Source organism: Thermobia domestica, chromosome 11, assembly GCF_964235325.1.
Source record: "Thermobia domestica chromosome 11, izTheDome1.hap1.1, whole genome shotgun sequence".
Taxonomy (NCBI): domain Eukaryota; kingdom Metazoa; phylum Arthropoda; class Insecta; order Zygentoma; family Lepismatidae; genus Thermobia; species Thermobia domestica.
Genome location: NC_137464.1, coordinates 130,267,545 through 130,278,791, shown reverse-complemented (window position 1 = coordinate 130,278,791; position 11,247 = coordinate 130,267,545). Strand labels below are relative to the sequence as shown.

At 37.0% G+C, this 11,247-nt stretch overlaps 1 long non-coding RNA gene across 1 annotated transcript in view; it reads left to right on the top strand.

Moving 5' to 3' along the window:
• Positions 1-331: 331 nt before the first annotated feature.
• The window catches only part of LOC145664446 (uncharacterized), a 122,334-nt gene continuing 111,418 nt past the window's right edge, over positions 332-11,247 (top strand). The window contains exon 1 of the long non-coding RNA XR_014127436.1: positions 332-988. This is a non-coding gene — a long non-coding RNA (uncharacterized LOC145664446). The remainder of the gene's footprint in view (positions 989-11,247) is intronic.

Here is an 11,247-nt window from a genome sequence, read left to right as displayed (position 1 = left end):
ATCCAGATCAGCCACAAGAATTAGAAAATTAGGTAGGGTTTCTTCCCTTAACTTAAAGCGATAAAATATTATTATTCAACAAATGTGACTTCCCTCAAGAGCCGTCACTGATACAGACGAACAGGACCAAAAACAATAAAAAATAATAAAAAAGTAAAGTAAATAAATATAGCTAAATATTAAAGTAAGATCTAGCTTTGATGAAAGTGGAAACAAAATAAACGAATGCATTCTTGTTTATAGATAGCTTCTACAACGACCTAGTAACCTACAATATGTGAACTATAAATTAAGACGAAAGTTATATGCACACTGCTTATTGAGTCAGGTTTCTAAGTTATTAATTTTTCATTCAGAAAAAAAAAGAAAAAAAACTTGTTGAACAGGATAGGCCTACCGGCCGTAACGAACAAAAAGTTCTAAATCAACAAGAAAAGTGAGTAGTAATGTGAGTAAAGGAAGATTAAGAGATACTTAGTAAACGACTGTTCAAACTGGCAACATCGTAATGCGGTCAATGTACGACTTTCTTGTTTCTCTCCTTTTCTTGTAACAGTAAGGAAGAGCACTAGGTATCGTTCCAGAGTTTGCTTTTAGGTGCTACTTAGTGTATGACCACGCACCAGTGAACAAGGTGAAACAAAACACTATCTAGAAGAAACATAAGTTAGAAATACCTTATTTTGAGTTTATATTCATGAATATTCACAGTGAATATTAATTTTTTTTGAGCAATTCTGTGATATTTTGGTGACTTGTTACCTTTACAATTTTGTATGTTATTGTGGACTTCATAAATGGAAGTGCTACAGCATGTTCTTGTGGTAATCAGTGTGTCGTAGTGTTTGCTGTTATACTTTGTTATGAACACCAGTAACATATTTATGAAGTTCATTTTTTTAAAATCTTGATATAAGTAATCGCAAACAAATAATCAACATTTTTAATTAACTTCGACCAGCTAACAAATGGAATGAATGTGCATAAAGTGAGTATATTTTAACTAATTAAGGAATAGGGTAACTTACATTATTTCTTACAATAACTTTTCTATTTTTCTTCATATAAATACGAGCTTCACATTATTATTATTATTCCTATTATTAAGATAATAATAATAATAATATAACATCAAGATCCATTGAAAAGTCTCAAAGAATTATCCATGAGAATGTGATAAGTCCGAGGTGCCCATCCAGTTTTAGTCCATGACACTTCCATAAATTCTAACATATCTCCCGAAAAAATCTTTTAATTTACTCTGGGTCGTGGGTGTTTCTGGTGTGTTAAAACTGAGAAGAACGACTAGAATGCTGATAGACGCCAACTAAATTGGTATTTGTGCCGCAGTGTGTATGCATTTTTTTTTTTCAGACTTAAAAACGTTAAGATTTTGTTATTTATCAGGAAACTTTACTGTCACTACCTTAGAAAGAGTTTTAAAGAAATCCTCGGAGCATATTCACTTGAAGAGGACTACTGTTTTGCGTATAAATACTTCATCCGGAATTACAACATAAAAACTAGTGTAAAAAGCACAAACCAACCTCTGATAGGTAGCCACTAACGCCTACCCCTCACTGGCAACAAAACAGTTGCTCAACTATCTCGTCGCTGCCCCCTACAGCCAGCAACTTCACGGAGACAAAACATTTTTGTTGCCACACTCTCGCTTACTGGCGACGACGGCGACAAAAGTTTGCCGGGCATTTGATATCACATTCAGTGTAACCACCGCTAGTACTTCCGTACCAGACCTAGTACCTTGTATAATATTTTAGTGATCTAGTACGTTCACCAACAAATCTAATACTTTTCTCCTCCTCTTCTTTAATCATAAATATATTTGGGAGAGAAAAAGAAATCTCATGAAAATTTGACAATGTACGAAATTTCACTGTTCCTGGTAACTTTTTTCTGCCTTTTTTTTTCTAACGGTGGTGTTTACAAGAACGGAAATTGGACATAGGTCCTGTCTGATCTCATCCTCTAACGAGAAGAAATTCTGGCATGGTTAGGGATTCCGCCAGGATTTTTAGTTTGGATATGTTCTAAATTGGGAGGGTGTCAGTGGTTTGCACGGTTTGTATCGAATTTTGACTGTAAACAAATTAAAGTTGGGGGTCCTTTGAAGAATGTTGAGGTCACTCTCCTACCCATAGGAGGGGCTGCCGGAAACCTTCTAATAAGATATAATTATCGTAAAATGTCATAAACAGTGTGAAACGGGAACAAATAAAATTTTAGTACTTTTTCCCCATATCTAGTACTTTCTTTTCTGCATAGGTTAGTACGAAATATTTTTGCTGGGCGGTTACACTGATTACAGTTTGGTGGGATTGGACGCAGAACGATGGACTTCTGTTCTATTGCTTGTGTGCTAATACTCAATTTAAGAAGGAAAAAATGAAGAAAAAAGAAATGCTGGGTGCATCCTATATACAGTGAGAGATTGCTAAAGGGAAAATTTTACATTCTATATAGTGACTTACGCAATTATCGACGGAACTCAATAATTTGAAGAGAATGACAATGAGGGCGAGGAGAGGGGCTCAGATGACATGTATAACGATGTTTTCTAAAACGTTCTTGCAATTTTCAGAAGTAAAAGGTCATGGGTTCCCAGCAAATTATCCTAATTACGTCAATGCTATCAAACGTTTCAAGGTAGGTAGCATGAATGAGTGATAAAAAGTAACAGCATTGTAAATTACTATAATACGAACGGGAACAATTATTCGAATCAAAAGTTAACAGTAAGAATGAAAATATAAAACGACCGGAAGTAACTAACTAAAGGAAACTTAGCGGCAATCTGACAACATTATACCATGACTGTATTCTCAAGATGTTCTGCGTATAGTCGTAAAATAAAAATTGGTTTACCTCCTTCTTCCCGCGTACTCTTCACGTTTTAAAATTACCCATTTTTATACTGTACAATTGATTTCTTTTTTCATACTTGAAATGGAAAGGAAATAGAGAATCATAATTTTATCTGTATTTTTTCTAGTTACAGGAAATCAATGAAAATAGTAGTGTGTAGTATGACAGCGAAATGTAATATCGAATAATGTACACTCATGTCCAAAATGATTGTCGCATATCTATAACTATCTTCTTGTAACAATGTAATTTGATAATGATTTTGCAGGATACTTTCAATACCGATACTATGTGTATAATCTGGAAATGTATGTTTGTGGTAAATTTCATAGGCAAATACTTATAAATAAGAAAGTTAGAAATGGACAAGAATGTTTTATTTTCGTTTTATTGCTCCTTTTAATTGCTCTTTGGACATGAAACTTGCCACATACATGTGTCTGCCGATTATACATATACTAACATTATAAGAAATACCGGGCGAATTCATTATCACATCATATTCCTACAACAACATATTTATAGACATGATATAATAATTTTGGACATGAGTGTACATACCTGTGTTATTTTTTCTTGGCTGGAAAGCTCATTCCAGGTTCCCATAACAGTGAAACATTCTTACTCCCACAATTTCTTCTTTAAATTTATATCTGAATATTCTTTCAAACTTTATATATATACCAGTGGCGCATTTAAGGGGGCTTCCGGGCTTAAGCCCCACCCGAAATTGTATTTACTATATGAAAGTAAATGAAATATCTTGCAGAATTTTCACATTTCAAGGAATAAAGTTAGCGAAGCCCTCCCCTCCCCCGAAGCAAAATCGTAAATTCACCACTGATACATATATATATTGGGTGTTTCTATATTTCCTCAATTAATTTTTCATTGTCTTCATCGCTAGTTAAAGACATATTAGCTTCTTTTGCAAACATTTTTTTTTCACGTGCTGCACACGAAATGAACTGTTGTGCAGAGGAACTTGTAGAAAAAATATATATATTTTTTTATGTCCCTGTTTAGAGGCATCTCGACAACTTTTCTGTCGCCGTCGCCGCAGTGAGCGGACTCCCATAAGAAAAAGGAAAGGAAAGGAAATTTTGAGTTTTACGTCCCACGGTTATGCCGGTTAGGCTAAAGGAGACGGTGATAATGAGTAATGAATGAAATGGTGGAATGAATAAAGTGGGAGGAAACGGGAGAACCCCGAGAAAACCCACGCACACGGTGTTTGTCCACCGCAAAGTTCACTTGGCGGGAGCAGGGTTTGAACCCGAGAACCCTAGCACCAGAGGTGAACGCTCTACCACTGAGCCACCGCGGCCCCCCGGACTCCCATAAGAGTCAATGCATTTAGCCAGAGCAACAAAATAGTTGTCCGACAAAATGTTGCCAGTGAGAGTGGTAGGCCTCAAAGGCGCGAATGCTGTCCAACCGATCAGGACAGAAAAAGCAACACGTTTTAATCAAAACTATATCCAGAATTGAGAGGAAGGTATTGAGGTTCAGTTAGTACCAAAAGTATCTCTTCCCCTTCCTAGGGAGGTACCAATACCACTTTTTCATCGATACCAATACCGATACTGAAGAGGCCGATACCGATACTTTTGGACACATTTCTTATATAATATCAGAAATTTTCAGAATAATGAAATGACCAACATTGTAATAATTAGGGTATATTAGATATAAGGCCAAAATTTGACATACAGAGACAAAAAGCAAAATTTCATATTAGGTTCCACACAAAAAAATATATTTCCTCTAAATTTAATCCAGCTCACATGAAATGAACCAAAAAGCAGCAAATACTTATATAGTGTAAGCTTAATTCTAACAAGGAACGGCAATGAACGTGTCATCCGGACATCCGAATCTAATCTAGTCCGTTCGATAAATATAACAAAGATATGTTCATGTACAAAAAATTAGGTGCCATAGACAACGGAGTAAGGCCCTGGGGCCCACTAACCCTGTTAGTATAAGGAAAATTGTAGACTCGCAGTGAAATAGTTATTGCATCAACACTGTTCATTGGAAAGTCATGAATTATAGTTCAATCTCTTCAGCATAGAAGAAACTTTCCAGGGGCGCTATGTATTGGGTCCCAAAATGTACTTGAACAGAGAAAATTGAGGGGATGTCGAAAAAATTCCCTCCAAAAATCCCTTCCATCAAATTTGGCTCCCTCTGGAGTGTCCCTGGATAAAAGCACACAATCCAGATGTATGTCCCAAAATACTATAGGGGATGAGAAATGAATATATCGAGTTTTGTTTTGATAAAACGGAATAGATATAAGGAGAAAAGTTGTGTACCAATACGCTCTGTACATACAAAAGTAGCAGAGTAAGAAGAGAGTAGCGAAGCGAAGCTGAAGTGGTAGAGCGTTGGCTTCGCATTCGGGAGGTCGTGGGTTCGATTCCCGCTGCCTACCATCCTGACTGGGGTTTTCCAGGGATTTCCTCAGTCCTACCAGGCAAATGCCGGGATAGTACGGTACCTACTAAACAAACCCTGGCCGATACCTTCCCAAATCCTTTCCATTGTTATTGTTGTTGTTAGATACTCAGTATAAAATGGCCTCTGAGCTGTATCTGGTGATTGTTAAATAAATGAATGAAAACCGAACTTATGACCTGAGCTATAAAGAGAGCATAATATTAAAAATATATATAAATGCAGTACTATTTATCCTGATATCAGGAACTGTACCACATTCTCTGTAAAATGAAGCAAGCGTTTCAATGGTTGTCACGCATATTGTTCCGTGACATATGGAGAGGGAAATTGGGGACAAGTCGCAAAAATGTCTTCCAAATGAGCTCTATTGTGAAGTTGTGCATCCTCTGAAGTGACACTGGAGCCAGTGTGCGAATTAAAAGAAATTTTAAGGTGGGATAAAGTGCACATCCAAGAAATTTAACATGGGGAAGTTCCAAACTTATGGAAGACATCAAATTCTTTAAAAGGGGGATTTCCCTCCCTAATCCTCCCTGGTAAGTCGCACTTAGGTAGGAGTGCACAATTAAAATACACCTTGAAAAATACTATGAGGTATACTGGTAGGAGGTATATCCTTAAACAAGGGAGAAGATGCAATATGACAGTAGGAACGGAATAGAGAACAAAAGGGCATGGGTGAGGGTGTAGGTGGATAACGTGGTTTTATCCCAATACAACTGTGGCGCAGTTGCTGTTTAAAACGCTTGCTTCATTCTACTGAGAATGTGGTACAAATCTTGATGTCAGAAGAGTAGTATTGTGTTCTCTTTATAGCTCAGGTCATAGGTTCGGTTTTGTATGTACAAAGCAAGGACGTTATAAAATAAAGGATCTGCCCATATCTATCTTCATCATATGAACTCAGTGAAGCCAAAAAACAACCGAGCATCGTCCGAGCCGGCACGTCTGATTGGCTACTCTCGTTCCCGCCATGATTGTTGGCTCGAAACATTGCAATCTTAGTGGCGCGGAGCGGGCAGAGTAGGTGTAGCGAAGCTGTGACGCATGACTTCACTATTTTGTTGTATGGGCAGATCCTCTATTTTATAACATCCTTGGTACAGAGCGTATTGGTATACAACCTTTCCCCTCATATCTATTCCGTCTATCAAAGCAAAACTTGGTACACGCATTTCTTATTTCCTGTAGTATTTTTGGAGATACATTTGGATTGTGCACTTTTACCCGGGGACACTCCAGAGGGGGCCATATTTGATGAAAGGTATTTTTGGAGGGAATTTTCTCGACATTATCCCAATTTTCCCTGTTCAAGTACATTATAGGCCCCAATACGTAGCACCTCTTGTTTCATGCTGAAGAGAATGAATTACAAACCATGACTTTCCAATGAACAGTGTTGATATAATAGCTATTTCACTGCGAGTCTACAATTTTCTTTATATAAGAAGGTTAATGGGCCCTAAGGCCTTACTCCGTTGTCCATGGCACCTAATTTTTTGTGCATGAACAAATCTTTGTTATGTTTATCAAAGGAACTAGGTTTGATTCGGATGTCCGGATGACACGTTCATGTCCGTTCCTTGTAAGAATCAGTGATTGATATTTAGAGTGATAATGTTTTTTGATAGTTACAGTGTATTTACTAGTCTCTATTATATACATATAATGCAAACGAATACTACCGTTACAAATTTTTTATTGTTTACAAAATTATGCGTGCTGAACCAGGTGCTGCTGTGTATACCATAAAAATATAAGAGTTATTTAAGCGAAGTCGAAAACGATAAATCTATTTATTAACTTTAGAACTAATTGTTTTTATCCATTAAGCAGGAGAAAATAATGACAGAGTGAACATCTTGTGCTTTTTTCTTTCCCATAGCATTTACTTCTGAATCGAAACCTCTGTCTCGTTTGGGATTCAAATTACGTTTCTGCTATCCTGACCATGGGTGTCCGAAGGAGGAGGGCACGGTGGGACTGCCTTGGCTCACGAAAATGTATACGTAATATAGTAAACCACGTATATTAAACACCAGACGTAATATAGCAACCATGGAATGCCCCCCACTAGAATATTTTATTCGGGCGACCATGATCCTGACTGAAGACCTTTGGCTTTTCTTCATCACTATTTTGGCATCGATAGACTAAAAATATCAGTTGAATACGAGTAGTGCAAATCAAAGGCGTACACATGCATTGAGAAATCAATTGTACAATTGATAATAATTTAGATCAACTTTACAATTGATAATAATTTACATCAACTTTAAGTCTAAAAGAAACCGATGAAATATGTGTCACTGTTAATATTAAACAAATTGAAAATAGTTCCGAAAATGTACCGGTAAATGTCGGTCTCTATTTGCAGATACCGATACCGATACTCCGAAAAGTGGCCGATATCACTGATACAAATATATCGGTACATCCTTATCCCCTCCCCCGTTACAATTTACACCTAACATTCCAACCAGCAGACGGCAGTTGGCCTGTAGAGTACTGAAACTGGCTTTGCTGTGGATTTGATAGAAGAAGAAATTTCTCCATTCTCAAATTAATCTCTATTGTTTGAAGCGTGATGTTCAATGAGTGCTATATATAAATAATCATCATTAGTTAATTCATTCTATACATGTAATCTTATTATTTAGGTAATTATTGTTGTAATTCTTAATAATCATTCCAATTTCATAATTCTACAGATTCAATCTGTTTTACATCAGTTTTTGTGACGTAAAAGAAAGTGTTTAACTTGTACGAAGAATATATTTATACGCTGCAAGAAACGTAAGTTTTAATTATTAGCCCAAAACAAAGTCGAATTTGATTATAAACAAATCTTAGTATGGTATAGAAACCCAGTTTACACTAAACGTATTTTAAGTAGTGTATGAAATAGTCGAGCTGTTTGGGTGAGTATTTTGTTGTTTGTGTGTTCAAATCTTGGAGAATGTTTTTTTTTTCTCCTAATCTATCCGGGGATTGAGAAAATTCCTTTGAATAACTTAAATAACAATTAGGTATTTACCTTTTCTTTTCATATCATAGTCGAAAAAGGTATTAAGTATCTTCATTGTTATCATTATCCCATCGAGCGTGACACACCAGGGTTAAGTTCTCGATAGGAGCTCAGTAGTTCGGATTTCACATTTCTAAATTCCACATTCGGATTTCGGATTTTAATAAGATGGTCATGTCTCCGAATTCCTTAAGGTTAGAGACTTAAAATTTGGTATCTGGATTTCTCATTTAAAATAATTTGACACGCATTGCAACGGTTTCTAATACAGTAGAGCGTCGATTATCCGAACGTCGGTCAACTGAACGACGGCTTAACCGAATTGTGTACTCGCTCGCACCTGTTACTCTCCCACCCTACCGTCCATCATCCCCCTCACTCCCAAACCAAGTTTCCCACAGTAGTCGCCGCACTGAGCCACCGCTGGCGGAACATTACTTCTAATGGGGCCTTCATAAGGCGCTGCTGACCGGCCAAGCCGCCAGTCGCTGTGTTTCAACAATCAGCACACTTCTTTTTATGAATAAATTTACTGTACAGTACTTCTTTTTGGCAAATAAACATGTACAGTTCGACTATCCGAACAAACCAGTTTTCCGAACACCCGTGTCCCCCAATTACTTCGGATAATCGACGCTCTACTGTACTTTAGTAAAATGAAAAAAAAAAAGAGATGGAAAGAGAAAGGGGCAGGCATTCCAATTATTATAATAAGATATAAATTTAATATAATTCAATACTAGTGCTCTCAACGGGTCGCTTGAAGACCGACCCGACCCGACCCGTGACCCGAATTGACTGACCCGAACCGTGATCCGACCTGATTGACCTGACCCGATCCGAGCAGCTTAATGATTATTTGGCACTTTTGAGGTTTGGTTATTTATTTTTATAACTGATACCAATGTCCGACGTGGGAGAATTTTTTTTCTTGCTTTAGTTCTATGTGACGAAATTTTTCTTCAAGGTCAGTGTTTTCACCTGCTCGGACGGCAGGGGGTCTTCTCGGAAGGCAGTAGCAAGAGTCTCTTGGCGGAGACAAAAGGAAATCGTTTAACTACAATGATAACAGGAAACAGGAGAACACCTGTGATTTTTTTTCAACCCTTCAACTTTCATTCCAAAATAGGTTCTTATGATTCCGGGATCCGTGCCACTTTGGTTTTTCTTTCTCGGTAATTAAAACGTATTTTACAGTATATATAGTTGCACGTAAGAAGATACATAATATGAATTTTGTAATTTAAAATTTAAAAATACAGTATGATATTTAATTATAAAGTACTAATTTTATTTCATCACTTTCAGCCCAACAAATGAAATTCAAACAATTCGCTCCCTGGGTCTTGGCCGTCAATACTGCGTCTTATTCTTTGTCTTGCAGTCAAGTCTTGGTCCTGCATTTCGTAGTCGTGGTGGTCTTTCATGCTATACAAGAGCCAAGAATGCTCGCCTCATTGGTACAAATGAAGATCAAGTGTGATTTTGATTATGGTCTTTCATACTATACGGAAAGCAAGAAAATACGCTCATCGCTACTTGGTGATAACCAAAACAAGGCCAAGAGCAAGATTACTATGCAATTCGTCTTGCATATCCACTCTTTATCTTGTTCTTGTATCGATGTCCTTGGGCTTGGTGAAGTAAAATGAAATATTCAGTTTAAGGTCCCTCAATTCTGCACCGAGGCTAAGGGATATGGTGACCCTGAGAAATGAATGAAATGGTGGAATGAAGAAAGTGAGAGGAAGCAGGAGAACCCCGAGAAAACTCACTACACGGCGTTTCTCCACCACAAAGCCTACTTAGCAGAAGCTGGGATCGAACCATGGACACCATGCACCAGAGATGAATTCTCTACCACTGAGCCACCGCAGCCCTGCTTGGGCTTGGTCGTCCATATCCAATCTTTCATTTGGCCTTACTTAAACAACTTCTAGTTTTGTTCTAAATCCAGACTCCATATTGGCGTAGATATTAATATTACAGTCGATTGGTAAAATCAATCTTTCACATTTAAAAATTAAAGTACACACAATTACAAAAATAAGCATTTACCATAAAAGCACTAGCTGCAAGTGTTCAAAATAGATTTATGGTTTCTTTAAAATCAATTGAAAATTGCTATTTTTAATTAGGCAGCTAGTGAAAAACAGCAGTTTTCGACTCCAGCTGAGTTTAAGCTCAACCTAAACTCAGTTGACCAAAGTGAACTGACCCGACCCGTTTGAGAGCACTAATCAATACGTATTTAAGCATTTTTGATATTTTACCTAGAAGAGAAAAAAAGGGTGGGTATTATTATTATAAGATACCAATATATTGGGATCCCTTACGGTTAAAGATATGAAAGTTGGTGGTTTAATTTTTCATTTATAGACTCAAACAATTAAACATGTTTTTTAAGCGTTTTTTTTTCGTCACTTAACGTAGAAGGGAAGGAAAAGAGGTGGGGATGGTTCACTACAATGACTTACGAGATGTTTGAATTTCGTGACAGAGTTTTAGCTCAATCCAATTCTGTATGAAAGACAGAAGGAAGAAGGCGAATATTGTGGCACAGTAGCACGTAGAAGCATCTGCTAAATTGTGCGAGACCTTAAGCTCAAGCAACAAACCAAAATACACAATGCATACACTTTTGTAACAGTGTGCTATATTTGTCTTCTCGCTCTCTCCTGTTTAGGTGAGAAGTTGAATTCCTGATACATTCATCTTTAAATGCATCAATTGAGTACACTTGGGAGCTTTTCTTGACAAATAAACACATAACGTCAAGACTTATTACGATTTTTGGAGCCGCAATCCGAATGCACATTTAAGAAAATGCCAACAATGTTGGTACACTGAAGTCATGGTGAAATATT